Below are 27459 nucleotides of genomic sequence, written 5' to 3'. Positions count from 1 at the left end.
GGCAGAAATTGAAGCCAATTAAGCTGTGCCAATCAAGCTGCACCAATTTATTCCCACGGAGAGTCTGGCCCCCAGGTATGGCATTCTGCTCTAATGTAGCTATCAGTGAACACCATGGGCCAAATCCAGAGGCCTTTCATCAGTTTTCCCCTCAGGCAAATAAAACCTGAGAGGTCCTGAAGACCGGAAACACCCCAAGAGATCAGCACCTCTCAGGATTTGGTCCAGTCACTCCAGCAGGAGGTTGCCTAAGGACTACATGAAAAATGAGGGTGGGGTCTGGGAGTGGGAGTGCAGGGCCCAGTTCCCCAAAAGTATTTAGGCACCTACCTCCCACTGATTTCAAGGGACAATAGGAGTCTAAACACCTTTTGATGGTCTAGGCCCAAGAGCCTTTTCTCTTTCACCTTGTGCTCCCTGCGTAACCGATCAGGGATAGTCCCCGGCTACCACAGGGGCAGCAAGGGGTACCACCTTGGAAATGCAAAAAACCCCAGCACCTCCTCCACCCAAGGTAAGCCCGCTGCAACCCCAACCCCCAAGCAGAGGGCAACTCCGCAACGCTCCCCTCCACCCCCTCAACAGCCACTTATAATATCTAGAGAGAGAACACATAGAAATAAGATTGATGACATCACTCCTGTCCTCACTTGCGTGACTCAAACCCTCTCACACGCACACAGGCAGTGCACTTGCGTGTTGGTGGGCAGACACCTGCTGTCTTTTTAACAGTGTTGATCTGTTATCGCTTAAACTGCAGAAGTGGGAACACTGCAGCATCTTTAGCTGGACACAGAAATAATGCAAATCTTTAGACCCAGGTAAAAAAAATGCAGTGGATTAAATTATTTTTCTGGCAACTGGCAAATCCATAAAAAAAAAATCAGACAGGCCAGTCAAATACTGACCAGGTGGTCTCCCTGGGAGCAACCCGTACTCCCCGTCCCCTACCTCCCATGCAGGTAGTATAGATTCATATATATTAAGGCCAGAAGGGACCATTATGGTCATCTAGTCCAACCTCCTGCATAGCAATAGCCAGAGAACCTCACCCTATAGTTCCCCTGCATCCAGCACATTATTTCTGGTTAAGGTAGATATCCTTTAGGGATGGAGAATATACCCCTCTACAGGTAAAGTGTAGCAATGTTAAAAAACATGCACCTTATTTCCAATCTGAATTGCTCTAGCTTCAACATCCAGCCATTCAATGGATCGTATTATACCTTCATCTGCTGGATTAAAGATCAGATCATGATCAGAAATCTCTATGTGTATGTATTTAGATTTTTAAAGGCATTTAGCCATTGCTTTGCTCAGCATTTCAAGGCATACGGGATTTAGATGGCTAAATCCCAATTTGAAAAGTGATTTAGGCAAGTAGGGCTAGGTCTTTAAAGGTATTTAGGTGCATAACTCCCACTGATTTCAATAGGTGTTAGATTCCTAACACCCAGATCCTCAAAGGTATTTAGGAGAATAAGTCCCATTGACTTTCAATAAGAAAAAGCTCCTAAGTCACTTATGAACATGGGACTCACCATCTAATCACACGGGCCTTGCTACACTGAATGCGGCAATGTCTAAATACCCTTTAAAAATCTGGGCCTTATAGCCTGTTATCAAATCACTATTTAACCTTCTCTCAGATAAATGACATTGATTGAGCTTCAGAAGTCAGTCACTGCCAGGCATGTGTTCCAGACCTCGATTCAATCTTTAGCTCTTTTCTAAATGCATTTCCAGTTTGTCAACATCCTTTTTAAAGTGCTGACATCCGAACAAGACAGGATTCCAGCAATGGTCTCCCTAATTTCTACTCCACACTGCCCTGTTTTTAAGTTGGTGGTGCTCCAGCCATAACCCCCACCCCCAGGCAGTCCTTAGCCAGTGTGCCAGAGCCAGCGCAAGCCACTGTAGTTTAAAGCATCCTTGAGGCTGCTCTAAACTATGGTAAGGATTGGGCAGGCAGAAAACTGGCTACAGAACTGGGATACCATAACCTACTACTTCTGCCCACCATCTTCAGCTGTGCTTAGTAGATAGACGGTTGGGTCCTCAGCTTATGTAATTCATTTTAACTCCACTGATTTCAATCCATCTGCTCCATAGCATGCAGATGACAATCTGGGCCAGCATCTTTTTCTTATTATTCAAGTAAAACAAACTTTGCTTGCTTGTTTGTTTAGGGTTATGGGCAGCAACATAAGTCCCTAAGAAGACAGAAAAAAAGGCTCATTCTTATTAGCTGCTGGAGATAAGGTAAAACAGCTCAGCTCCTGTTCCTTTCTGAGTACTGCTGTCAGGAACCCGACAAACTCTGAACATTTTTCAAGGAGCATCTCACTGGCAAGGAAATTTTTTAGCATGACCGCCAATGAAATTTGTTACATTTAATGTCCCCAACTTTCAGGGTTGTAAGCCTGGAAGGCTTGCCAGTTTGCAGAAGAGTTCAGAGAAATCCCTTAAATTCCCCATTAATATCCACAAACTGATTGTGCAAGAGGCCCTCAAATTGGAATTGTGCTCTGCCTCTGTGTGAAAAGAAAGGGACAGAAAATCTAACCCTCTCTGCTATTGCAGATTGCTTTCTGGTTCTTTGCGTTTGATGTTGAATCTGAGTACATAATCTTATCAATTTTTAAAGGGAGCACTGTACTTAACTGAATGGCTCTGCTGCTAAATTCCCTCTCACGCTGTGAGTGAAAGAAAGACCTTCAGTGAAAGGAGACAATTCTTTAGAATGCCATTGTTGCCTGTAGATGAGAGGACTCACCCCTGTGGCGCCACCTGCTGGTAACTTCTGGGAATTAGCTCATTCCAGCTCCAGAGCGCCCTCTGCAGGCCGATGAGCCGCCTGTCCTCTGTCCCCCCGTGTCCCTCCCTGGACCCAGGTGCCCTTTTACCTGTGCTGCTGCCCCCTGGCAGAAACCCCTCAGTCTTAGGGTCTCCCCTCCCCAGGGAACCCCCCACCCACTATCCCCACCTTCCCTCTGTATCAGGCTACTGCCAGTCATTGTCTAACCCCATGCCCTGGGGCAGACTGCAGTATCAGCCTACTCATCACCAGCAAGGAGGGATTGGACCTGCTGCCTTGGCCTACCCCTGAGCTGCCCTAAGCAACCCCTAGTATCCCTTGGCCTTCTGCTAGGCCACAGCCTGGGGATTTCCAGGCTGGAGCTCCCCAGCCCTGCTCCACTCAGGTACCCTGTCTCTAGCTCCCTGCAGGCAAGCCTTTTATAGGGACCAGCTGGGCCTGATTGGGTTGTGGCCCAGCTGCAGCCACTTCCCAATCAGTCCAGCTTAGTAGCTCCCAGCCACAACCTTCCCCCAGGACTGTTTTAAGCCCTTCAGGGCAGGAGCGGGGTAACCACCCCACTACATTGCCATTTGGGCACAGATACAATACTGGGTACCATGAAAAGACTTTTGGGAACCTGGCAGTTTATTACATCTCTGCCACCATTGGGAATTGCAAACTGTGACTCACCTGTGCATATATTTTACCTGCTTTAACCTCTCAATAACTTTCATTTCATAGACTCATAGACTTTAAGGTCAGAAGGGACCATTATGATCATCTAGTCTGACCTCCTGCAAAATGCAGGCCACAGAATCCCACCCATCCACTTCTATAACAAACCCCTAGCCTATGTCTGAGTTATTGAAGTCCTCAAATTGGGGTTTGAAGACCTCAAGCTGCAGAGAATCCTCCAGCAAGTGACCCGTGCCCCATGCTGCAGAGAAAGGCAAAAAACCTCCAGGGCCTCTGCCAATCTGCCCTGGAGGAAAATTCCTTCCTGACCCCAGAAATGGCGATCAGTTAAACCCTGAGCATGTGGGCAAGACTCACCAGCCAGCACCCAGGAAAGAATTCTCTGTAGTAACTCAGATCCCACCCCGTCTAACATCCTATCACAGACCACTGGGCATACTTACCTGCTGATAATCAAAGATCAATTGCCAAATTAATTGCCAAAATTAGGCTATCCCATCATACCATCCCCTCCATAAACTTATCAAGTTTAGTCTTGAAGCCAGATATGTCTTTTGCCCCCACTACTCCCCTGGGAAGGCTGTTCCAGAACTTTCCTTTTCTTAGCTAATAAATCTTTAGTTAATTTACTATAGAATTGGCTGCCAGCATTGTCTTTGGTGTAAGATATAAAGTACACATTGATCTGGGGTAAGAGACTGGTCTTTTGGGACTGGGAGCAACCTGATGTGCTGTGATTTTTGGTATAAGTGACCTTTTATCAGTTTGTCTGGTGGCAAAATAGGCTGGCGAGTCTGAGGGGACTGTCTGTGACTCTATGGTAAGACTGGTACAGTGATCCAGGAGTTCACATTTGTTACTGGCTTGGTGAAATTTAATTATAGAACATACCACCAATTTGGGGTGTCTGCCCTGTTTTCTGACAGCCTGCCCTGAGGTAGGCACTCCCAGTTGTTGCCATTCCAGACAACGTGACTGTACACTTTTATTGGTTTGAACCCAGGTTACCAAGCAATCCAGTTCACTTTGTTTCAGTGACCTGTCCTCTTAGTTATTGACCACTCCCCCAATCATTGTGTTATCTGCAAACTTTGTTAATTCTGATTTTATGTTCTCCACCAGGTCACTGATAAAAAATATTCAATAGCAGAGGACCAAGAACCAATCCCTGGGGCACCCACGAGAAGCGTACCTACTCTGTGATCATTCCATTTACAATTATATTTTAAGGCTCGTCAGTTACCCAGTTTTTAATCTAGTTCATGATTGATACAAAATTAACCTTTTAAACCAAAATATTATACTGCACCAAGTCAAATGCCATCTAGTAATGGACCACTACCAATGTTAGGTTTCTTTTTGTTCCTAATACACTTAAACTAGTGTCAAGTAGCAAACTGAAATCATCACTAAATAATGCTGGAATGGCATCTGAAACTTTATTCAGATTTGCTGACCACCGCATACTCCAATGTTGCTGCAAATCGTCTCTCTAAATCTCTTCTGGGGTTTGAAGAAATTGCTAATTGAGGCCACCTGTCTGCCTGTGTCAGTCCATTTGCCAGATGGAGGCTTTCCTCTAAGAATGCTGTTGTCTGCTATTGAGAAACGCAAACCTCATTCTCCAGAAGGCTCAAAGACATCAACTTGCAAAGGTTAATTATATAATCAGGATGATGAAGATGGAAATCCAGATCAAATTACACATTGTTAGCTTTGGTAGGCTGGGATGCCCACTGTCTGCTCACCCACTAGGAACTGTATTTGTCATATAAATCTTAAAGACATTAAATAATATGCTCTATAATACAGTGCTACATGACAGTCAATACAAAACCAGGGGCTATGTAAATATGCACGGTAATGAGACATTTTCTTCCAAGAGGTGTCTGAAACAATCAAAAAGACTAATGAGGTTTTATGCAAACCACCTGCTCCATTTCCCCCCTAAATCAAACACGTTTGGTGAAAGTGGGGTAAACTTTTTTCTCTCTTCTAATTGGTATTCTTGCAAATACTGGAACAGTAATAGAGACCATATACACCATGAGAACCACATGTGTTTGGCAAAAAATGAATAGGGGAGAAATGCATTGTAATACTGAGTCCTACTATGAGTGCAGGGAACCGGACTAGATGACCTCTCGAGGTCCCTTCCAGTCCTAGGATTCTGTGATTCTAATACTGTTTGAAATTCAATGCTAATGAATCTCTGCCATTAATATCTATATTATGATAGCACTCAGCGCAACAGAAGTCCAAGCTCCATTATACAGGCACTGTACAAACACATAGCAAGAAATGTCTGGTTAGCTTCCAGGCAGGGGCAAAGCCAGATAAAGGGAAAACAAAGGAAGAGCGAGGTGATGTGATTGGCTCAAGTTGACATAGAACATCAGTGAAAGCCAGACATAGGTGCTGGAACTAGGGGTGCTACTGCACCCCCTAGCTCAGAGGTGGGCAAACTACGGCCCGCGGGACCGTCCTACCCGGCCCTTGAGCTCCCGGCCAGGGAGGCTAGTCCCCAGCTCCTCCCCTGCTGTCCCCCCTTCCCCTGCAGCCACAACGCCGCGTGGGCAGCGCTCTGGGCGGTGGAGCGGCACGCTCCTGCCAAGCAGAGCGGCAGCGTGTCTAGCTCCAGCCGGGCAGCACGGATGCCAGACATGCTGCTCTGAGTGGCATGGTAAGCGGGCCGGGGCCGGGGGGTTGGATAAGGGACAGGGGGTTCTGTGGGGGGGGGGAGTCAGGGGACAGGGAGCAGGGTGGTTGGATAAGGGGCAGGGAGCAGGGGGTGGTTGGATGGGGTGGAGGTTGGGGTGGTGGTCAGGGGATGAGGAAAAGGGGGGGTTGGATAGGCGTGGGGTTCCAGGGGACCTGTCAGGGGGCGGGGGTGTGGATAGGGGTCAGGGCAGTCAGGGGACTGGGAGCAGGGGAGTTGGATAGGGGGTGGAAACCCTGGGGGGATGGTTAGGCGAAGGGGGTTCCGGGAGAGGGTGGTCCCAGGACAAGGAGCAGGGGGGGTTGGATGGGTCAGGGGTTCTGAGGGGGACAGTTAGGTGCGGGAGGTCCGGGGGAGCGGTTGGGGGACAAGGAGCGGGGGCGGGGGTTGGATGGGTCAGGGGTTCTGAGGGGGGCAGTCAGGGGGCGGGAAGTGGCAGGAGGTGGATAGGGGGCGGGGGCCTGGCTGTTTGGGGAGGCACAGCCTTCCCTACCTGGCCCTCCATCCAGTTTTGCAACCTGTAGTGGGGCGGATTGCCCCACTCCCTGTGAGAGGGGGCTGCAGCAGGCCAGGGCGCCAATCAGAGAGGGGCTTATTGTGAGCCAATCAGGGCCCAGTTTAGAGCCAGCCAATCAGGGCCAGGCTCAGGCATATAAAAAGGCTGCCCAGAGCAGGAGCAGTCAGTCTGTCCCAGGCCTTCAACAGGGGAAGGTCAGTCTCCAAGGGAGGAGACTAGCACCACGGACAGCGCAGTGCTGGCCAGGCTTAGGGAGGCTAGGGAGCTTGAACCTGTAGCCTGCCAGGCTGCAGGCCCTGAAGGGAAGGGCCTAGCGGGTGCAAGGGGCCATAGGGGAAGCGGCCCAGGGAAACAGACAGCCGAAGGGGAGAGAAGGACAGCGAGGCTGACGCCAGAGGGTCCCTGGGCCGGGACCCAGAGTAGAGGGCGGGCCTGGGTCCCCCTCCTTGCAGTGCACCCAGCCATTGGCCGTAGGGAGTGGCCATATTGCTACACCAGATCCCTGACAAGAGGGATTGGACTCAAGGGCGGTTGGACATAGTGACTGAGGTGTTGGGACTGCTGATCACTGACCCCTGGAAGGGGGTGCAGATGGACTAAGGGGCACTGCCGGAGGGCAGTGGCCTCGAAGAGGACGCCGCCGAGCACGCAGCAACGCGGGTCCAGAGATAACAACAGAGGACAGAACGACGGACGGGACATCACCAGCCTGCAGAAGGCGCTCCACTGGAAAGAGCTAATTCCCAGAGTCACCAGCAGGAGGTGCCGCAGGGGTGAGTCCCAACCCGTTACACAACCCCATTGTGGCCCCTGGGCCAAAAAGTTTTCCAACCCCTGCCCTGGCTTGAAGTGGTTTCTATTATAGACAAGATTTACAGTTTGGTTCACATTCATTATTTGGCTCGGGGCAGATAAACTCAGTAGTGACCATAATATCCTGTGAAAATACTGTCCAACCCTATATTACCAGTGAATACTTGTATTACAGTATCGTTGAAAGGATCCAATCAAGTCTGGGGATCCATTGTGGTAGGTGCTATATAAGCATAGAGAGACTCCATCCCTGCCCCTCCTTACAGCTGAAGGCCCCGATGCAGCAAAGATTTATTTGCATGCTTAACTTTAAAGAACTGAGTAGCTCCCTTGACTTCAGTGGCAATACTCGTGAGCTTAAAGCTAAGTGTGTCCATAACCCACAGGGTGAGTGTGTGTTACAGTCCTCCCTCCTGTGCCTGATCCATCGAGGATATGATTCTGTTATAGTTCTCAATCAGGAAGCTTGGTGTTTTAGCTCAAACTCATGCTCTGAGCTCTGGAGTCTCCAGTTCAATTCCCACTGTGTTGGCCAAAATGGCAGCTGTCACAGAAGTGTGGACTCATCTGGGATTTGAACCCATGAACTCTCACACAAAACATGGCAGTTCTGGAGCGTAATTGTACACAGTCAAGCTCATCGGTGTAGCCTTTGTGTGAGCAGTTTCCAGTGCCTCCATCAGGAGAGCAGCAAAGAATCCATCAGGAGAGTGCCTATGACAGCCTCTTCATAGTCCAATGTAAAAGGCAGCACCTCTTTTTAAATCCAGCTCTTGAAATGCTCCACCGCTGTCAGGGTCCTTGTGCTGCACATCTGTGGCAGATTGTTCGGGACTCCATATGGCTCCCCCATGTCAAAACCAAATAAAAACTTCCTTGTGGGTGCTCCGGACATAATTGGGCATGTTTTTAATTCAGCATTTCTGGGAAACAGAAAGAAGGCAAGAGGTGCATTGTACAAAGGAAACGTTAAGCAAGAATTTGAGTCGGTTTCTGGAAGTCATGGGCTGAAACATTCATGACAATGCTGCATCCAAGAATCTCCACTTCATGGTTTTGAACAGCTTGGAGAAGTGTATTATTTCACTGCGGGGTGTGTGTTTTATAGAAGGGCCCTACACTTGAATCCTGATTGTTTATTATTTGACACTGACTGCTCTCAGTGCTGGATGATCAACCACGAACCAAAAAAACCCACCACCACCAACAGGGGCCTGGCCCAGATGAAGAGAAGAGAACCACATGCTGCATTCAGAAGGATGTTCTTGTGGTTAAAGGCACCATGTGAGTCTTGGGAAATCTGTGCTCCATTCCCAGCTCTGCTAAAGCCTCCTAGGATGACCTCAAGCAAATCACTTAGGATATGGGTACACAGCAATCACAGGGTGCAATTTGCAGCTTGTGTAGACATACCTGAGAGAGCTTTAATCTAGCTTGCTCAAGTAGCGGAGCAGTGAAGACCTGGCATGTGTTTCAATATAGGCTAGCTGCCCGAATAATAACTAAGGGTTTGGGGCAATTTTTACAACCCATGTTCCCATAGTTTAACTGCTCCAGGACTGGAGCGAGCTAGATTAAAGCTATCTTAGATACCTCTACACAAGCTGCAATCACAATCTGTGTCAGCAGTGTAGACCTACCAAGAATTTCTCTCTGCCTCAGTTCCCACTCTGTAAAACTGAGATCATAACACTTTCTGTCTGCCATCCTTTCTTTGTTTAGACTGAAAGCTCCTCCGTGTGTGTATGTGCAGTGCCTAAAACAATGGAGCCCTGATCTCAGCTGGACCCCTTTGACGCAACTGTAATATAATTATTATGGCAATTGTATATTAGACCAAAAACAATTAGGGACAAATTCAATGTTGGTTTAATTCCAGTAAAATCAAGCACGGGGGTTACACCAAGGATGAAATTGGCTTGCAAGCTGCTGAACAAAGAGACAACATGTGTCTAGAGATGCAAGACTTCACTACAAGTTGAAAACTATGGAAACATATCTTTTTAATGTCGTCTGTCAAAAGAAGAAATTAAAACCAAGGAGACGGCACCAAAAGCCTTCCAATTCCCCCCCAGGGCTCACACAAGCTTTGTTCCTGTGTTTAGCTTTGAATGCAGCCTCTCTCCAAGTGATGTGCTTTCTTTTTGCTCTGCTATTCCTGGCAGCTGAAAGACTCCCTTCATATCTGAACCAGTCCTTGAGAGAAAAGGACTCAGAGCTCAGGCTGAACAGCAGTGACAAAGACCTCCTTCGCGATAGTGCTAACCCTACTCTTCACACAAGCACAGGCCGGGGAAACAGCCATGTCATTTAAGCACTCTCTCTTCTCCCGCTGCTGTCTCAAAATTCTAAATTTTTGATACACGGCAAATATAGACCCAGATTCTCAGCTGGTGAGAGTCAGTATAACTCCACTGACTTCACTGGAGTGATATCAAGGATCTGGCCTATATTTTTTAACCAGTTACAATAACTGTATTATTTCCTTAAATGAAAAATACATTTAAATTACAGACCAGAGATGAAACTCACCCAGTTTTTTCTACAATGCTCTGTGATTTTACTCATCTCCTCATTCATTGCTTTAAAATATCATCTTCAAGGTCAAGTTGCTTCGGAAAAAAATATCAAAGGAAATGTAATGTTGAGAGCTAGCATATTTAAACTCAATTCAGCCATGCACAATAACTTTTAAAGGGCATCTTAAGAATAAAGCCTTTTATAGGTAGGGTGAATGTGATCTAGGGGCTTCCCGCACTGAAATATAAATCACATTATTTCAGTAGTCAAAGACATACATGAGTATGTGAGCAGGGGTCCTAAATTTTTTAATGTTATAAGTGAGTTTTGGTGGTCAAATTGAGACACCTAAAAAGGGGCCTGATTTACAGAGATGGGGGGTCCACGCTTTCTGATGATCAGGCCTCTTGCAGGTCTTTCAAGTTGGGTATTAAATGTTGTGTGCTGAGAATTTGTTTGACCTCTTGCAAGAAGCAAAGATCTTACGGCACGTACAAGACAGCCATAGGCATTAGGGAACAATGGGAGGCCCAGAGGAGAATGACTGGGACATTTTTCTTAAGTTTATCATCATTTTTTTATTTACTTCTTGTGAGCATTAGCGAAAACATGAATCTTTTGGATGTATTTGAATGGTGACTGGTTGGTGGCCCAGAATACATTGGTCATTCCAGATATCTTAACTTCTATACCCCTCCATTTTTTAGTAGTACGAGCATTTGAAAGAAAAAGGTATCACTGTTTATTTGGAATTAATCTATTCCTGAACTAATACTCTCTTTAGGACATAGGCTCATAGACTTTAAGATCAGAAGGGACCATTATGACCTTCTAGTCTGAAAGGAGGTGGAAATAAGTTATGAACAGAAGGAGGATTATGACTTGAGGGAAAAAAAAGCAGGAGCCGATGAACGGTTGAGCTGCCAGATCAGGAAATGCAAATGGCTTGAAGGGCATGGATATATCCATCATGTGAATGTCCCTTAGAAAGAAAAAGTTAAAGAAGAAAATGTGAACAATCTAGGGCATGGTTTTCAGAAGTTCATGGGAGGCATCAATGTATCATTCATAGATTATCAGGGTTGGAAGGGAACTCATGAAGACTTCAAGTCCAATCCCCTGCTCAAAGCAGGACCAATTCCCAACTAATTCATCCCAGCCAGGGCTTTGTCAGGGCTTTGTCAATATATAATTAATATAGTGAACCTGAACTAAGGGCCACCTCCAATAGATAAACCCATATCTAAAGCACCTTCTGCACTAGCTGAGTTTCCACATGGCCTCTAGGTATTGTCCTTGGTCAAATGCATTGTAGTAATCTAATATTTGATGTGACAAAAGTGTGGATAAGAATCGAGAGGTCACATGCAGACGAAAAAACGTAAGCAAACATCTTGCCATGGGCAGAGGGTAAAGAACACTGGTGGGCACTGATGCTACCTGGCTAGCCAGTAGCAGCCAATAATCCAGCTATGCACACCCACCTCCTAGATATGAGTCTGAGTTGAGGAACTTGAAATGACCCCGGCCTCATTCTGCACGCTCTGTCTTATCTGGGCTGAGTCTCAGCCAGCTCACTTCCAAACTCTTAACTCAGCCAGAAGCAGAATATTCGCCAGTGCATTATCCATGTACGATAGCCAGGCCTACAATTGGATTGACTGAGGTCTAGGACATTTAACTGCTCCAATCATTGCTAGAACTATCTCACCAAAATCTTCTTCACAGTCTGCTCCCCCAAAGTGAGCTCTGAATAGAGTTTTTCTCCATATCAAGAACTGCTTGTTAGTCCTCACCTCATTATGCTTGATAGGACTTGCTCTGCTGAAGGGAGACAATCTTCTCCAGTAACTGACCTGATACCTTAGTGCTGGATTTCAGCAATCAAGAGGAACATGAGTTTGACTCACAGGTCAGAGCCTGAAGGTCGCCCAGTACTTCCAGAAATTCCGTGGTCAAGGAATGTCAAATCGATCTGTCTAGTCGTAGGTCTGCAACTCTGAACATATGACTCGGTTCCAAAGTAGAGCAATTTTATTTACAAAGACCAAATGCTCAAGCCCTTCATTACCCAACCTTTAAAGGCATTAGAGCAGATCCCAGGTGGTGCAAATTTTCATAGCTCCTTTGAAATCAATGTAGCTGTGACAATTTACAGCAGCCAGTGATCTTGCCCCTTACATCCATATTCTGCCACCCTTACTCCCAGTGACTTGAGTTGTACTCTTATGAATACATCTACCCTGAACTCAGAGACCCGCAGAATGGTCTTGGCTGACTCACAACAGATGACTTGGGATTGGGCTGCAGGGCTAAAAATTACGGTGTAGACATTTGGGCTCGAGCTGGAGCCTGGGTTCTGGGTCCCAAGAGCCTGGGCTCCAGCCCAAGCCCGAATGTCTACAACACATCTAAACAGCCCCATAAGCCTGAGTCAGCTAACAAGGGCCAGCCATAGGCATTTAATTGCCGTGTAGACATACCCACTCTGAAGTTTGCTCATCTAAAACATGAGCAAGAGGATCAGAATCTGGTCCTTCTATCACTTTCCACTGCGTTTCTTCATACTGTAGTGGTCCATTGGTATGGAAATATATTGTCTAGCATATATTAGAATGACTTAAAATGTATCGTTTATGCAAGTATAGTTAAGTCTGCGGCAGCATTTTCAATTCAATCTTCTTTCTGACAGAGGGGGTTATCATTCAGAGGACATCATTTTCACCAAGCTAAGCACAGGTTTTGTTTTTTTTTAAAACAAAACAATTAAAATAAACAATTTTGTTTAAGTAGAAAATAGAACATCACAAAAATGTGATTCAAGATGTTTGTTTTTTATCTGAAAAATGTGCCATCGTTAACGCTTGACTATTTGAGGGAGATTGAGGGGAGGAGAAAAGGACAAAACTGAGTTTGGTTTGCTATTTTGTGGAAATGTATTTTAAGACACATGAAATAAAAAAGGGCGTCCTTTGGAGACGGTCTGAAGATGGAGAAGGTTTGGGTTTTGCCAGACTTAAAGCACATCTATTTCAGAGCAGGGCCCTATTGTATTCGAATCAAAGTTCAAGGGAGTTGAGTTCTCCAAGTTCTTAATGGCTCCCCATCATCAAAGCACTCAGGTACTATTTAGAGATTTCTCTTCCCAACATCTCTGTGAAGTAGGGATGTGTCTTTATTCCCATTTCATAGGTGAGGAAACTCAAGCAAAAAGCAAACAAACAAAAAAACACCACCATACACACGCAGAAGGTCAAACAAATTCTCAGCAAACAACATTTAATACATAATTATTAATAAAACAGCAGCCTTCTCCCTTAATAGAAGGTCTTCCATTAGCAGGGTCTTTCATCTACCATTAACCAGAGGAGCATCCTTCCTCAGTAGGCTGAAAGGCTTGTGTTTCATCCCTTCTTTGTTTATCATATTAATCTTTCATACCCGATAAATAAAATAAGGAGGCTAGGTTTTTATTTATGTGCTAGACTCTTTTGCACATGGGAAATGCAGTTTTTTAAAGGACAGGAGCTGTTATCTGTCAGGAGAGAGGCACAAACCTTGTATTCTTTTAACATTGTTTAAATTCTTTACAACCGCTGGATATTTATTCTGAGCTCATGCTCAGCGCTGCAGTCGCAATCTCACCTGCCAAGAAAATCTTGTCCAAGAAAAGCTCTGGAATCCTTTAAGTCCTGCCAACCAATTGGCAGTAGGTGCATTTTGGAGAGCTTAAAAGGGAAACTGCAATTTGGACAAAGATTCTGGAACCATTCCTTCATCTAATTACATAGAAGAGTAAGACACCAATAAATCTGGGCAGCGTTGTTTTTAAAAGGTGTTTTTTTTTTAAATATAATAAAAGTGAATTATTCTCATCAGAGGAAGTCAGCTATGACCGGTCTGGAGGCATAGGGCCTGTTGTTGCAAGCCTTTTCTCACATCCGCCACCCTTACTGCTGGAATCATAAAAGTGTAGGACTGGAAGGGACCTCAGGAGGTCATCTAGTCCAGTCCCCTGCATTCACAGCAGGGCTATGTAATAACTAAACCATCCCTGACAGGTGTTTGTTTAACCTGCTCTTAAAAATCTCCAATGATGGAGATTCCACAACCTCCCTAGGCAATTTATTCCAGTGCTTAATCACCCGGACAATTAGGAAGTTTTTCCTAATGGCCAGCTGAAAACTCCCTTGCTGCAATTTAAGCCCATTGCTTCTTGTCCTATCCTCAGAGGTTATCGAGAACAATTTTCACCCTCTTCCTTATAACAACCTTTTATGTACTTGAAAACTGTTCTCATGTCCCCTCTCAGGGCAGGTCTACAGTATCCCTTAAATTGATCTAACTTACCTCTCTCGGGGGCATGAAGAAGACACACACCCCCAAGCAACGCAAGTTACAGCAACTTAAGCACTGTCCACACCGCCGACATAGCTTCTGCCTCTCGCAGAGGTGAAGTAATCATGCCGACGAGAGAGCGCTCTCCTGTCGGCATAGAGCATCTTCACCAGACGTGTTACAGTGGCGCAGCTGCACTGGTGAAGCTGCGCTAATGTAGCACTTCTAGTGTAGACCTGTCCTCGGCCTTCTCTTTTCCAGACTAAACAAACCAAGTTTTTTCAATCTTTCCTGCTAGGTCATGTTTTCTAGACCTTGAGTCATTTTTGCTGCTCTCCTATGGACTTTCTCCAATTTGTCCACATCTTTCCTGAATTGTGGCACCCAGAATTTGACACAATACTCCAGCTGAGGCCTAATCAGTGTGGAGTAGAGCGGAATTATTTCTCGTGTCTTGCTTACAACACTCCTACTAATACATCCCAGAAGGATGTTAGCTTTTTTTGTAACAGTGTTACACTGTTGACTCCTATTTAGCTTGTGAGCCACTATGACCTCCAGATCCCTTTCTGCAGTACGCCTTCCTAGGCAGTCATTTCCCATTTTGTATGTGTACAACTGATTGTTTCTTCTTCAGTGGCGTACTTTGCATTTCTCTTTATTTAATTTCATCCTATTCACTTCAGACCATTTCTCCAGTTTGTCCAGATCATTTTGAATTTTAATCCTATCTTCCAAAGCACTTGCAACCCCTCTCAGCTTGGTATCATCCACAAACTTTATAAGTGTACTCTCTATGCCATTATCTAAATCAGTGGTCCTCAACCTTTTTGGCTGGCGGGCGCCAGCCAAAGGACCACTGCGGCGGTGGAGCACCCGCCAAAATGCTGTCGAATTTCGGCGGCATTTCGGCGGCGATGCCTCTCGATGAATTCACTTGCCGTCGACAAGCAATGTCATTGAGAGGCGTCCCCGCTGAAATTCGGGAGCAATGCCTCTCGATGACATCACTTGTCGATGGCAAGCAGCGTCAGTGAGAGGCATCGCTGCTGAAATTTGGGGGCGACGCCTCTGAATGATGTCACTTGTTGATGGCAAGCAGCGTCATCAAGAGGCGTCGCTGCCGACATTTGGGGGCGACACCTCTCAATGACGTCACTTGTCAGTGACAAGCATCGTCATCGAGAGGCGTCCCAGCCGAAATGCCGCAGCGGCATTTCGGCGGGTGCTCTCCCGGGGGTCAGGACGCAGGGGCAGGCGCCCGCGGGCACCGCGTTGGGGACCCCTGATCTAAATCATTGATGAAGATATTGAACAGAACCAGACTCATGACTGATCCCTGCAGTACCCTGCTGGATATGCCCTTCCAGCTTGACTGTGAACCACTGATAACTACACTCTGGGAATGGTTTTCCAACTAGTTATTCACCCACCTTAAAATAGCACCATCTAGGCTTTATTTCCTTCGCTTTTTTATGAGGCGGTCATATGAGACAGTATCAAAAACCTTACTAAAGTCAAGCTATACCACATCTACTGCTTCCCCCTGCCCCATAAAGCTTGTTAGCTTTCTTTGACAGGGTATCAGGTTGGTCTGACATGATTTGTTCTTGGAAAATCCATACTTACTGTTACTTATTACGTTTTTATCTTCTAGGTGTTTGCAAATCCATTGCTTAATTATTTACTCCATTATCTTTCTGGGTACTGAAATTAAGATGACTTGTCTGTAATTCCCTGGATTGTCAATTCCCTTTTTATAGATTGGCACAATATTTGCCCTTTTCCAGTCCTCTGGAATCTCTCCCATCTTCCATTACTTTTCAAAGATAATTGCTAATGGCTCAGAGATCTCCTCAGTCACCTCCTTGAGTATTCCAGGAGTAATATAAGTAGTAATATGTGTATTCATATCAGGTTCTAGCCCACCTCAGATTCTACAATAAAGGGCATGGTAAAAATTACCTGGAGCGGATTAGACAGACACCAGGGGTTACAGAAAGAGAGCAAGACAAAGCAGAGAGAGAGAGAGATGCAGAACGACATTCATCTGCTCAGCAACATTTCTCTTTTTATAAACTCTTTGCTCAGCATTCGGCAGATATTACTTAGGCAGAATTCCTGCAAGTGAATTTTACCTGGAGATAATTTTTACCATAAACTTAACTGAGGACTGTAGGATTGGGCCCTCTGTCAGCCAACAGGACTGTCTGTGGGGAAGTCATATTAAAATGGCGGCCCTCCTTGAAGAACATCAAAACTAACCCCAAGTGTGGAGATAGTAGGGCAATGCCATATTTCTAAAAAATGTTTTAACAATAGCTGGACTCCTAAGTCCTTTATTTCCAGCCACAAGACCATCTCTTCCTCCATTTTCCTGCTCTTTTGTTTAAAAATAGAATTATCCGTACTGAAATGACATGCATCCCTGAGCAGAAGAGAATTGTTAGTAGATCTTGGGTCAAGTTTATCCCTGATGTAACCCTACTGATGTCAAAAGAGTGATACCAAGGATGCATCTAGCTCCTTGTGTTTACTCCTCCAAATATTCCAAGACTGAGAAATGAGTGAATTAAATAACCATTTTTTTTCTCTGAGCAAACTCCATAATTGCTTTAGTGGTGAGTCAAGCAATTCCTTATTAGAACCCTCGGGACAGGATGTTCCAGTGGAGGAAGACAAAAGAGATCAACACAGTTAAAAAGCCAGTTCATACAGTCTGATAACAGTCATTTTAACACAACCCATTTCATACACCTGAACAGGAAGGCGGACACAGTGATACATTCAAACTACTTACAAAGCTGTCAGTGATGGAGTGAGAAACCTAAAGACAAAGGTTTGATTCAATTAAAATTAGAGTCTGTGCATCTTGCTTTGGATCGAGCTTCCCTGACTCAGCCCACTTTGGACTATTCAGAGAATAAACAAACAATCCGGACCTATATGGATATGTACATGCTGAGGGGATTTTGATCAGTATGATACAGACAAAAACCCTCTCCTTTTCTTTACCAATTGCTCAAGAGTGTGGTAAGTGCCACACAAACAAAAATAAACCCTCGCTCCCTGCCCTGAACACCTTGTCATCTAACTGGAACATGACCCAAAACGAGGTTCGTTAAGGCAGAAAAATTGGGGTGTGAGTGAAAGATAAGGAAAATTATATGGTAACACAAATAAGGCACTTGTGCCTCTCAATTGTTTCACTAATGTGGGGGCCATAGTGGGTTTGTTTTTTTTATGTTAATTTCATGCTTCATAGGCAACAAGGGAGAAGTTGTTTTTTAGAAGGCAGTTGAAGGAGGTGAGGGTAGTGGCTTAGAGTCTGACAAACTCCCATTGACTTTGTCAGGGTTTGGATCAGGTCTCTGGTGAACAAGTTTGGTGGCTGCGGCTCTCCTCACCTAGGGGATAGCATGGAAGGAAGCACTGAGGTGAGAACGGGAAAAGGAGACAGAGGGGCCACCCAGGCTGCCATCACTGATGGAACATGTAGGGGAGAAAATGCAGTGTTCAGTATATAGCATATTTGGCTTCTCACGTACGCATCAAACCACCAGGAGAATGGTTCTGTCTTTTGGAATGGTGGGAGAGTATATTTTATGCATAGTCAGAGACTAATTCAGAGGCCCTGATTTTCCTCCCCCTTATTCCAGTAAATCCGGAGTCACTCCACTGAAGCCAGTGTGTTTAGATGATGGTAAGGCTAGTGTAAAGGAGAGCAGATTGAAGCCTAGAGAATTTAGAGTACAGCAAGAAAAAAAAAACATGACAGTGCTGGAGAGGCGGACTGCCATGGAAATCTGAAAGGAAGTCAGGATTGCGCAACATGCTACTGGGCTACATGTATTTGAAGGATATGAACATCTAGGAGAGAGAGAAATTGCTTGGTACTGGCAAAAGCAGGTATAACTAAGAATAACGGTATGAAATTTAGGGTGAATATTATGAATACCCTCCTATTGGTGAGATCTATGAGACTATGGAATAATCTACTGTGACAAAGTTCCTCCTCTACCTTGGTGAGTCCTGCGCTTATTTGGCAGATTTGCTCACCTCAGTGATCTTCCCCACAGTCTGGGTCAACTCCTCCTGTGTCTGATCAGGAGTTGGGAGGTTTGGGGGGAACCCGGGCCCGCCCTCTACTCCGGGTTCCAGCCCAGGACCCTGTGGATTGCAGCTGTCTATAGTGCCTCCTGTAACAGCTGCATGACAGCTACAACTCCCTGGGCTACTTCCCCATGGCCTCCTCCAAACACCTTCTTTATCCTCACCACAGGACCTTCCTCCTGGTGTCTGATAACGCTTGTACTCCTCAGTCCTCCAGCAGCACAGCCTCTCACTCAGCTCCTTGTGCCTCTTGCTCCCAGCTCCTCATATGCACTTCCTCTCCTCTGGCTCCTCCTCGCCTGACTGGAGTGAGCTCCTTTTTAAACCCAGGTCCCCTGATTAGCCTGCCTTGATTGGCTGCAGTTGTTCTAATCAGCCTGGCTGCCTTAATTGGTTCTAGCAGGTTCCTGATTACTCTAGTGCAGCTCCCGCTCTGGTCACTCGGGGAACAGAAAACTACTCATCCAGTGACCAGTATATTTGCCCTCTACCAGACTCCTGTACCCCACTGGCCTGGGTCTGTCACACTACCAAGAGAGATGGTAGAAGTCCCATTAGCTGAGCCATGTAAAAATACACCGGACAAGGTACAGGAACCATGATCTGGGAATAATCCTGCATTGGCATGGGATGGAGCAAATGGCTGAATATTTCTTTTCCATCTGTAGCTTCTGTGTTCATTTGCTGACTTTCTGACTTGCAACACCTCTGCTAGTTCATCCTTGCATGCCTCATAATCAGATATAAATTATGCCAAATGGCATCACAGTGTTGATGTGCACAGAGATCCACTAGAACGTAAGGATGAAGTCCATCCTTGCGTGAGGACCATGCAGCACTTACAACCAAGTTACATCCTCCAAATAAGACTTAAGTGGTACATAAACCTTGTGTCAGCCCTCTGCACAGGGGTGAACTTCATCCTAGTAGAATACGTCATGTGAAGGTAAGTGCAAAATAATTAGGAACCCACCAACACATCCTTCATTTGAGACCTGAGCAAGAACTTGCATTCAGATGTACAGAGGTGAACGGCTCTTGCACTTTGAAGCACTTGAATCTCTCTTTTTAACTTCTTCAATTTGAAAGGGTAATGGAAAATAAACAGAGCGCTTATGGTGTATCCTGTATGAGGGATATTATGATAAAGTAGTACAGACTCGGAGTGCTGTATTTAATTTTGCTCTCGCTTATTACATTAGTATAACAATAGCTTGTGTTTTAAGTAGTTTGCAGGTTAACAGAGAAGGGGTAGAATTACATTAGTCTTTTGGCTGTATGACCAGAAAGTGAGAGCTAGCTCAAGAGCCTTAAAGTCTAGGACCCAAAGATGATGCTTATTCTCAAAACGTATAATTCCCCATTGCATTTTTAATGAACTGTTTGCTGTTATCCCCATATTAGCTTTACTGTTGGCGCATCCTTTGGGCAATAGTATGATCGGTCTCCCGTTACATATCCCTCAAGTCAGTATTGACTTCCACATCCTGCTCTTGTTAACACTTGAGCCGTTGAATCTATGGTGAAAGTCATTTAAATTATTCCCTCATCCCTTCCCCCATACCCTTACTTCCCAAATTCAGAATTGTTCTTTCCTTGCTTTTTGTTTGTCCGGTGCTCTGTTTGCTTTGCTGTGCTCTGCTCTTCAATCCATTCGTGCAAGTCTAGGACCATGTACGCAACAGATGCACAGCTTGATTTTCAAAGGTGCAGAATGGGAGCTGGGGGAATTCAGCACCTCTACAAAGCAAGCCGTGCACATAACCAACAAGACAGGAGAATGTCACCAGACAGATTGGAACTGGCACAGCACTTCGACGTGACAGTCTTCCACGGTTCAACAATTTGATCTTGAACAGTGCTTCTTGTAACAATAGGGCCAGATCCAGTGATTCTTACACACACACACACGCACGCTTCCTGCTGAATCAGTGGGTCTTCCATGTGGATAAAGAGTGAAATCGAGCATGAAAATGTCTGGTGCTGTTCATGGTGCTGTCGGCAAAGCTTTCGAAGAATCCGTTTCCCTTTTCCAGAACCGTTTTCATAAACTGTTTGTATCTGTTTAAATGCTATAAAACATTTCAAGTCTGTAATTTGTTACAGATGTTGGGGAGGGGGAACCAAGTCAGCTATAATTATGGATGCCGTATTGGCTGGAATAAACGAAAAGGTGGAGAATCTGCTTGAACTCTTACTTGTTGCCTCGGCCTCCCAAATACCTGCCTCAAAAGCAAAGCTGCTCTGCTTTCAGTTGGCCCCTCAGCCACAAATTTTCATTACAATGCAAGATGCAGGTAACTGCCTTGAACCACCATTAAATATCTAAAGTACCAATCTATTTATCAAGCCATCAAACCAAGCATCAATCATGGCATCTAGGCACAACGTACAGCATTAAAGAGAAGCCCATTTCCACCCCGTGTTGGCTCAGCTGTGCTAGCTAGCAATCTGTGGACAGAGCCAAGGACCCGCCGGCTCCCCACCCTCCTCTGCCGTCCTGCTGGAGTTGGTGGCGAGGTACGGAGCATGAGTACTAGGCATGCAGTCCCTGCTCCCCTATCCTTCCCATTCTCCACAGAGCCATGGGGATGTTCTCTCCCTTTCAGGCTTTTGTACAACCAAATAGGCCAGACCACAATTTGACCCTTAGTTATTTCCAGCAGGAAAATGATGGCTTAACACTCCAAGGAAGGAGAGAGAGAAACAAGAAGGCAGAAAGTAAAACAACAACAACAAAACTCAATACAGTTCTTGCTTTGAGAAGTCAATTTTGCTGAAGAAAAAATATGCAAAGTCTGCCATGAGTCCAAATTATTACACGCAGTCAGCTACATATACTATTACTGATTATGCAATTGAATAGAATGAAGATCTTGGCTTAACGTTTTAAGGGAGTTATATTAAGAAGCAATGGCTGCAGCTCCGAACAAGAAACAAAAGTATAAAATAAGGCAGTTTTAGCCACAGCCCGCCTAAACAAGAGATAAAATAATAACGTCGACAAGAGTGAAATCATCAACCCATTAAGCCTGATTCTCACAACACCAAATGGGAAAGGGCCACCCATGCGTCTCTAATTCTCATGCACAGCAGTGGCACAGATCCGGGATTTGCTCATACAAATGAAGAGTGGTGTCAAACTGCTCCTGGATGTGCCGTCACTGTAATGATTCACACAACTCATGCACACAGTCACAGGCATCTGAGTGTGCTGTGTGCGTCTGGTGTTCTGAAAACTAGGCCCAAATTTGGAGGGAAAAAAAACCCCACAAGGAATCTTATTTGTCTTCCCTTTCAAGGCCCTTCACAGCCTTTCCCCACCTCCGCTATCATAGTGACATTCTTTATCAAAATGTCGGCTTCCACCTCTGACTGGCCCAGAACACCAGCCTCCCTCATTCACTTGTTAAATTTTCCAACAAGCAGCTTCGAGCTTTCTCCTATGCTGCCCCTCACGTTCAAGAGGCTCTCCGCATAAACTTCCACAAAATTATTGCCCATCTTTAAACCCCTCCTTAAAACAATCCTTTGCTGGGATGCCTACAAAAAACATCTTGACAACAGTCAGATGGCTGGTGTGCCCAGATGACTGCCTATCATCCTGATCAGTACTGTCTCTGTTTCCTTCTCTTCCCCCATCCATCTGTCTCTATGCTTCTATGGCCTCTTGTTTATTACATAGATTGGAAGCTCTTTGGGGCGGGGATGGCCTTTCTGTTCTGTGTTTGCAGAGCACCTACCTCAGTGGACTCCTGGTCCATCACTGGGACCCCCAGGCTCTGTGGTAATACAAATCATCCTTCGAGGTCACATACTCTACTCTAAACCAGAGAGTTACACCAGTGTCATCACTCAGCTGGAGAAGTGACTACACTAGGATCTCACGATCCCACATGGTTTATAATTTGTATGCAAAAATTATCACCCTTTACTTTGTTATCAGCAAAGATACCATGGCAAAGGCTGTATCACCTTTAAACTCTCCTCTGCCGTGATGTCTACAGCATACTAATTGACTCATAGACTTTAAGGTCAGAAGTGAGCATTATGATCATCTAGTCTGACCTCCTGCACAATGCAGGTCACAGAATCTCACCCACCGACTCCTGTAACAAACCCCTAACCTATGCCTGAGTTATTGAAGTCCTCAAATCATGGACAATGCTTAGGCAGCTGGTGTGCTGTGACCACTGTTGACTATGCTGACTGGCATCATTTCATTGCTTCCTCATGCTTCCCCATCTTCTGTAGCCATGTGTTTTCTGAGGGCTTGTCTACACTACCGCGCAGGGTCGATCTAAGATACGCAACTTCAGCTACATGAATAGTGTAGCTGAAGTTGACGTACTTAGATCCACTTACCGCAGGACCTTCACTGGTGCAGTACCAGAGTCGACACGCAAGCGCTCAGCAGTCGATTTATCGCGTCTAGTATAGACGCGATAAATCGACCCCCCACTGGATCGATCGCTGCTCGCCAGTTTGGTGGGTAGCGTAGACAAGCCCTTATTCTTAGGCCAGGTCCACACTAGAAGTTTTTGCTGTTATAGCAATGTCTGTTAACAGTGCAAGTCCCTTCTCCCCAAACACATCCCCTCCCCAAACAACTCTATACTGGCAAAAGCCCTGGTGTCGCTGAAGTTACATTGGTATAGAAGTCCTTTTGCTGATATAGCTTAGATTGCTCGCTGAACTGGGATAAGCTACCTTAGCAAATGCATATTTTTGGCTGGAACATGCTGCCTCTACACTAGGAGGGTTTTGCCAATAAAACTGTACCGGAAAAACTGTAGTGTAAAGTCATCCTTCGATTGTGTAAATTGTTCAGGGTGGGCTGTTGCTTGTACAGCACCTAGCCTAATGGTGCCCTGGTCCATCCTCTAGGCTACGTTAATACAAATTAATAATAATTAGCAAAGTCTAATATGATAATTGTGTCATTTCTAAAAAAAGGTGGTACTGAATGTTTACTACTATATTGTCATTGTCGTACATAATTAAAAGTTAACGGTAAAGATCCTAATAAATGGACATGGTGTATTTGGTGATGTAGCATGTTTGCCCTTTCATTATCTGTGTTCACCTTGGGGGAAATGCAGCCCTGTGCAGAGAGCCAGCACATAGAATCATAGAATATCAGGGTTGGAAGGGACCTCAGGAGGTCATCTAGTCCAACCCACTGCTCAAAGCACAATATCTTTGGATTATTTAAGTCCAATTTCAACTTCCATATAGGACCATATTCACTTTGCTTGTATTGTCCTGAGCTATTCTTCAGACAAAAATTGAGATTTGAATAATTAGGTTTTATCCCCAGGTTCTCCAAAAGAAGTATGGACAAGCAAGGTACTTTCCACTGATGAAAACATTTCTTTTGAGGTCTAATAACAAATTGACAGAGATGGCATGCCAATTAAAACAGTTATTGAATCACAATGAATGGCATCATACAAATCTTGCAGGAGTAATACCGTTCTCTTGATGTATAGGGAGGCAGGTGCTTTGGGCTCGATTCAGGAAAGTCCCTAATCACGTGGTTAAATTCAAGAATGTGCTTAAAGCTCATTGACCTCCCTAGAAGTTTAAAAACATGCTTACGTTCCATGGAAATCAATGGGACTTACACACCTGCTTAAAGCTAACCCCATGATTCACTATGTTGCTGAACCGGGGCCTTACATCGCTGCCAACTGAGAGGAGGTTCTGTCACCTGGTATTGAAATAAAGGAGCAGAATGAATGTAAACCCATGTTTCTCTTTAAATGGACAAGATAGCGACTAGTAATTGCAGTTGTTTTATCAAGAACATACAGGTTATATATATATATATATACCCACACAAAAACATGCCATTAATCCACTGATAACACCAATGGATAAAGAGCTCTATTCATGCAAATGCAGAATGGTTCAGAATGATGAACTAGGATGTTTTCAGCAAGTAACAAATTGCTTTTTTGCACAATTTTAGGACGTGATCCTTCCTCTACAGCATCCCCAGTGCAGACAAGAGAAACTCGGCAAGCACACTAAACAGATTCAGGTTTGATCCTGCAATCATGCACTCATCCCACAAGTCTACCTTCACTAGAACGACTTCTAGTATTCCAAATAGAAGCAATTAACAGCTGCCAGTTTTACACTGAAAAGCAGATGTCACATAAATGTTTTCTTATTTCCTCCCAAAGTTAAGAACAGGGGTTTAAAATTTCACTGGTCTGACTTTCAGAGTGTGATAATACTAATCGTGGACATTTGAACTGATGGTTGAAAAAAGGTCTCTGTATTTGCCAGTAATGTTACAGAAAATACCTTTAGAAATGTTTTAAAATAACTTATAAAACATTGGGGTTACTTTCGTATCCTTCCTCCCCTGGCTTTGGAGCTGGAGGAATGCAAAAACTGGTCTATCCTAAAATACTTTTTTTCTGTAACGTGGCATATATAGAAAAAAAACAGGCCAGATCCTCAGCTGGTGTAAATCAGAGTAGATTTATTGACTTCAACAGAGCTACGCTCATTTACACCAACTGAGGCAATGGTTGCATTGTGCTGTGTGATCCAGCCAATAATGTTAGGATAACCCACAAACCATAATTCGCTTTGCCACCCATCCCAAACTCATGATAGTAAAACCAATTACTTAGATTCCGAGTTCTGGGCATCGGTTCAGCTCAGTAATTCACACCATTCTCTGCTCACTATGAACTTGATTAATCAACTTCTCTCTTGAACCAGAACTTCAGCACAGGCAGCTGGTTACAGTTCCTTCATCCTCAGGGCAGATGCTAGCCCTGAGCCTACCTAGAACTATCTAGTGGTGGATCTAAGTTTCAGCACTGATGTAGGATCCCTATGGAGCCCATGAGTCCTCCCCACCCACTCCTACCTCCAACACACTCCCTATGTAGTGGGGAAAAGGGACAGATATATATAACAGTTACAATCAACTGGCAATGTGTTTACATGGAGAATTCTCAGCTGGAAATCTGCAGCCAGAGTATAGCTTCTTTATGCCACCAGAGTGGCACAGAGGGATCGTAACAGAGTAGGGAATCTGGCCCTATATAGGAACATGTTGAGAAACCAAACCCACTGTAATACAGCTCCTCACTGACCGCTAAGACTCTCTCAGTATCTGTCTTCCTGTATCTACACAATTCCATTACACTTAGTACACTGTGCATGTAGAACAAAAGAAGGTGCCCAAGGTATTACTGAAAAGGTCAATGCTCGTCTTGTCCTCATGAATCATTAGCATATACATCGGTGTCTCCTCCCCTTTCCTTAGCCCTTTTGCTTTTACATGCTCATTCAATCAGAGATAATAAATAACATTTGCACTAATGCACGGTCCTCTCCTTGCCCTGGTGTAATCCTTTCTAACAAAAAAACTAGCTAATCATACATTTTGGTTTGGAGTAATTGTGCACCTTCCTTGATAAAAACCACCTCAAAATGCCTCTGTTATTCATTGCTGGGGCCCCTTCATGTGCAGAAATCCTCTCAAAAGAGACTGTAAAATAACATTGTGGCTTTCACACATTATTATTAATCATTTGTATTGCAGTAGCACCTAGGAGCCTCCCCTCCTGGGCTAGGACTCCATTGTAGTAGGGGCAGTATGAACTCAGAAAAAAAAGACAGTTCCCCTCCCAAAGAGCTTACTGGCACAGGACTCTTCATCCAAGGGGGTCGATTTACAAGTAAAATCTAGGGTTGGCCTGGGCTTGTATTTGCTGTCAGTTATTATTAGGATGGAGGGCTAATGAATTACAAAGCACGTTTACTGAGGAACGCACTCCAGGGCTGGGGATCACATGGCTGGCAATCAGACGGTCACCAAAAGCTTCGGTGGTGTGAGATGATTGCCAACAATGGATATAAACTGAATATCCAGCCAGACCATCTTCAGGGCTTTGCTAGATATCGATGTGGGTGGTTCTGATTCTGCAAGGAGTCTATGTCCCTTTGGGACTTGCCATGATGATGGCAATTGCAATCAGGAACTTAAGTCTTTCTGGCTCACGCACCACCACCTGCACTAAGAGATTCTGCACTAGGGACTTGGTTAACAGTTCTGTTGGTTAATAATAATCTGCCTCCCAAGAGAGTATAGGGCTTCATCTGTTTGAAAGCACTATGTAAGTGTTGTTAGGTCACAGCCAGGTTGTAGGCGGCCAGACCTAGGCGTCAGAGCCAGAGTCTGCAGCGGCAAGACAGGCGTCCAGAGGTAGCTGTGTCAGGATACCAGGATACAGGAGGTCAGAAGCAGGAGACAAACTGGAGATCATGAACCACAAGTCAGAAACCAGAGTCAGGGCCATGAGACACACTGGAGGTCAGGAACCTCAAGTCAGATGCCAGGAGTTAAGCCAGCCTGGGATGCCAGGAAGTCAAACGAGAGCCAGAAGCACATACTCCAGTGCAGAGTGAAGCCCAGTTATTTGGACTGCACCCTGCTCCTGCTGCTGGTTTAAGTAGGGCCAGCTGGCCAATCAGCTGTTTTGGGACCCTGCCAATTGGATTTCAGGGGCAGAGCCTCACAGTGGGGCTGGGCTTCATGGATCCTAGGGTGGCAGGTGGAGGGTTGGAGTGTGGCTGCTCCTATGAACCGTCTGGACCCAAGCTCAAGACCTTGGGGTCATGGCATAGTATAATACACTCTGTAATACAGAATAGCCTTTTTCACACCTGTATTTTCAAGTTAGATGGTGGTTTCAGGCTCTTAGCCACTGAAATACAACGTCTTTTGTTTCCTTTGCTGGCTCAATTAAATTAAACTCGGCAAATGTCCAAAGGACAATAACACAGATTTATTTTGGAGGTGGAGAGGGAGGGAATCAAATGAGAGAGTCCATGTTATCCACTAGAGTGCTACTGAACGTGCCAGCAGCACGTACCTGCTGTGCTGATGAGGGTAAGAAGAAACTTCCTCTG

At 45.1% G+C, this 27459-nt stretch overlaps 1 protein-coding gene across 1 annotated transcript in view; it reads right to left on the bottom strand.

Moving 5' to 3' along the window:
* The window catches only part of ADCYAP1R1 (ADCYAP receptor type I), a 190483-nt gene that overhangs the window by 84918 nt on the left and 78106 nt on the right, over positions 1-27459 (bottom strand). The window lies entirely within an intron of this gene.

Source organism: Mauremys mutica, chromosome 2 (assembly GCF_020497125.1).
Source record: "Mauremys mutica isolate MM-2020 ecotype Southern chromosome 2, ASM2049712v1, whole genome shotgun sequence".
Classification (NCBI taxonomy): domain Eukaryota; kingdom Metazoa; phylum Chordata; order Testudines; family Geoemydidae; genus Mauremys; species Mauremys mutica.
This window is presented reverse-complemented; position numbering and strand designations above follow the sequence as displayed.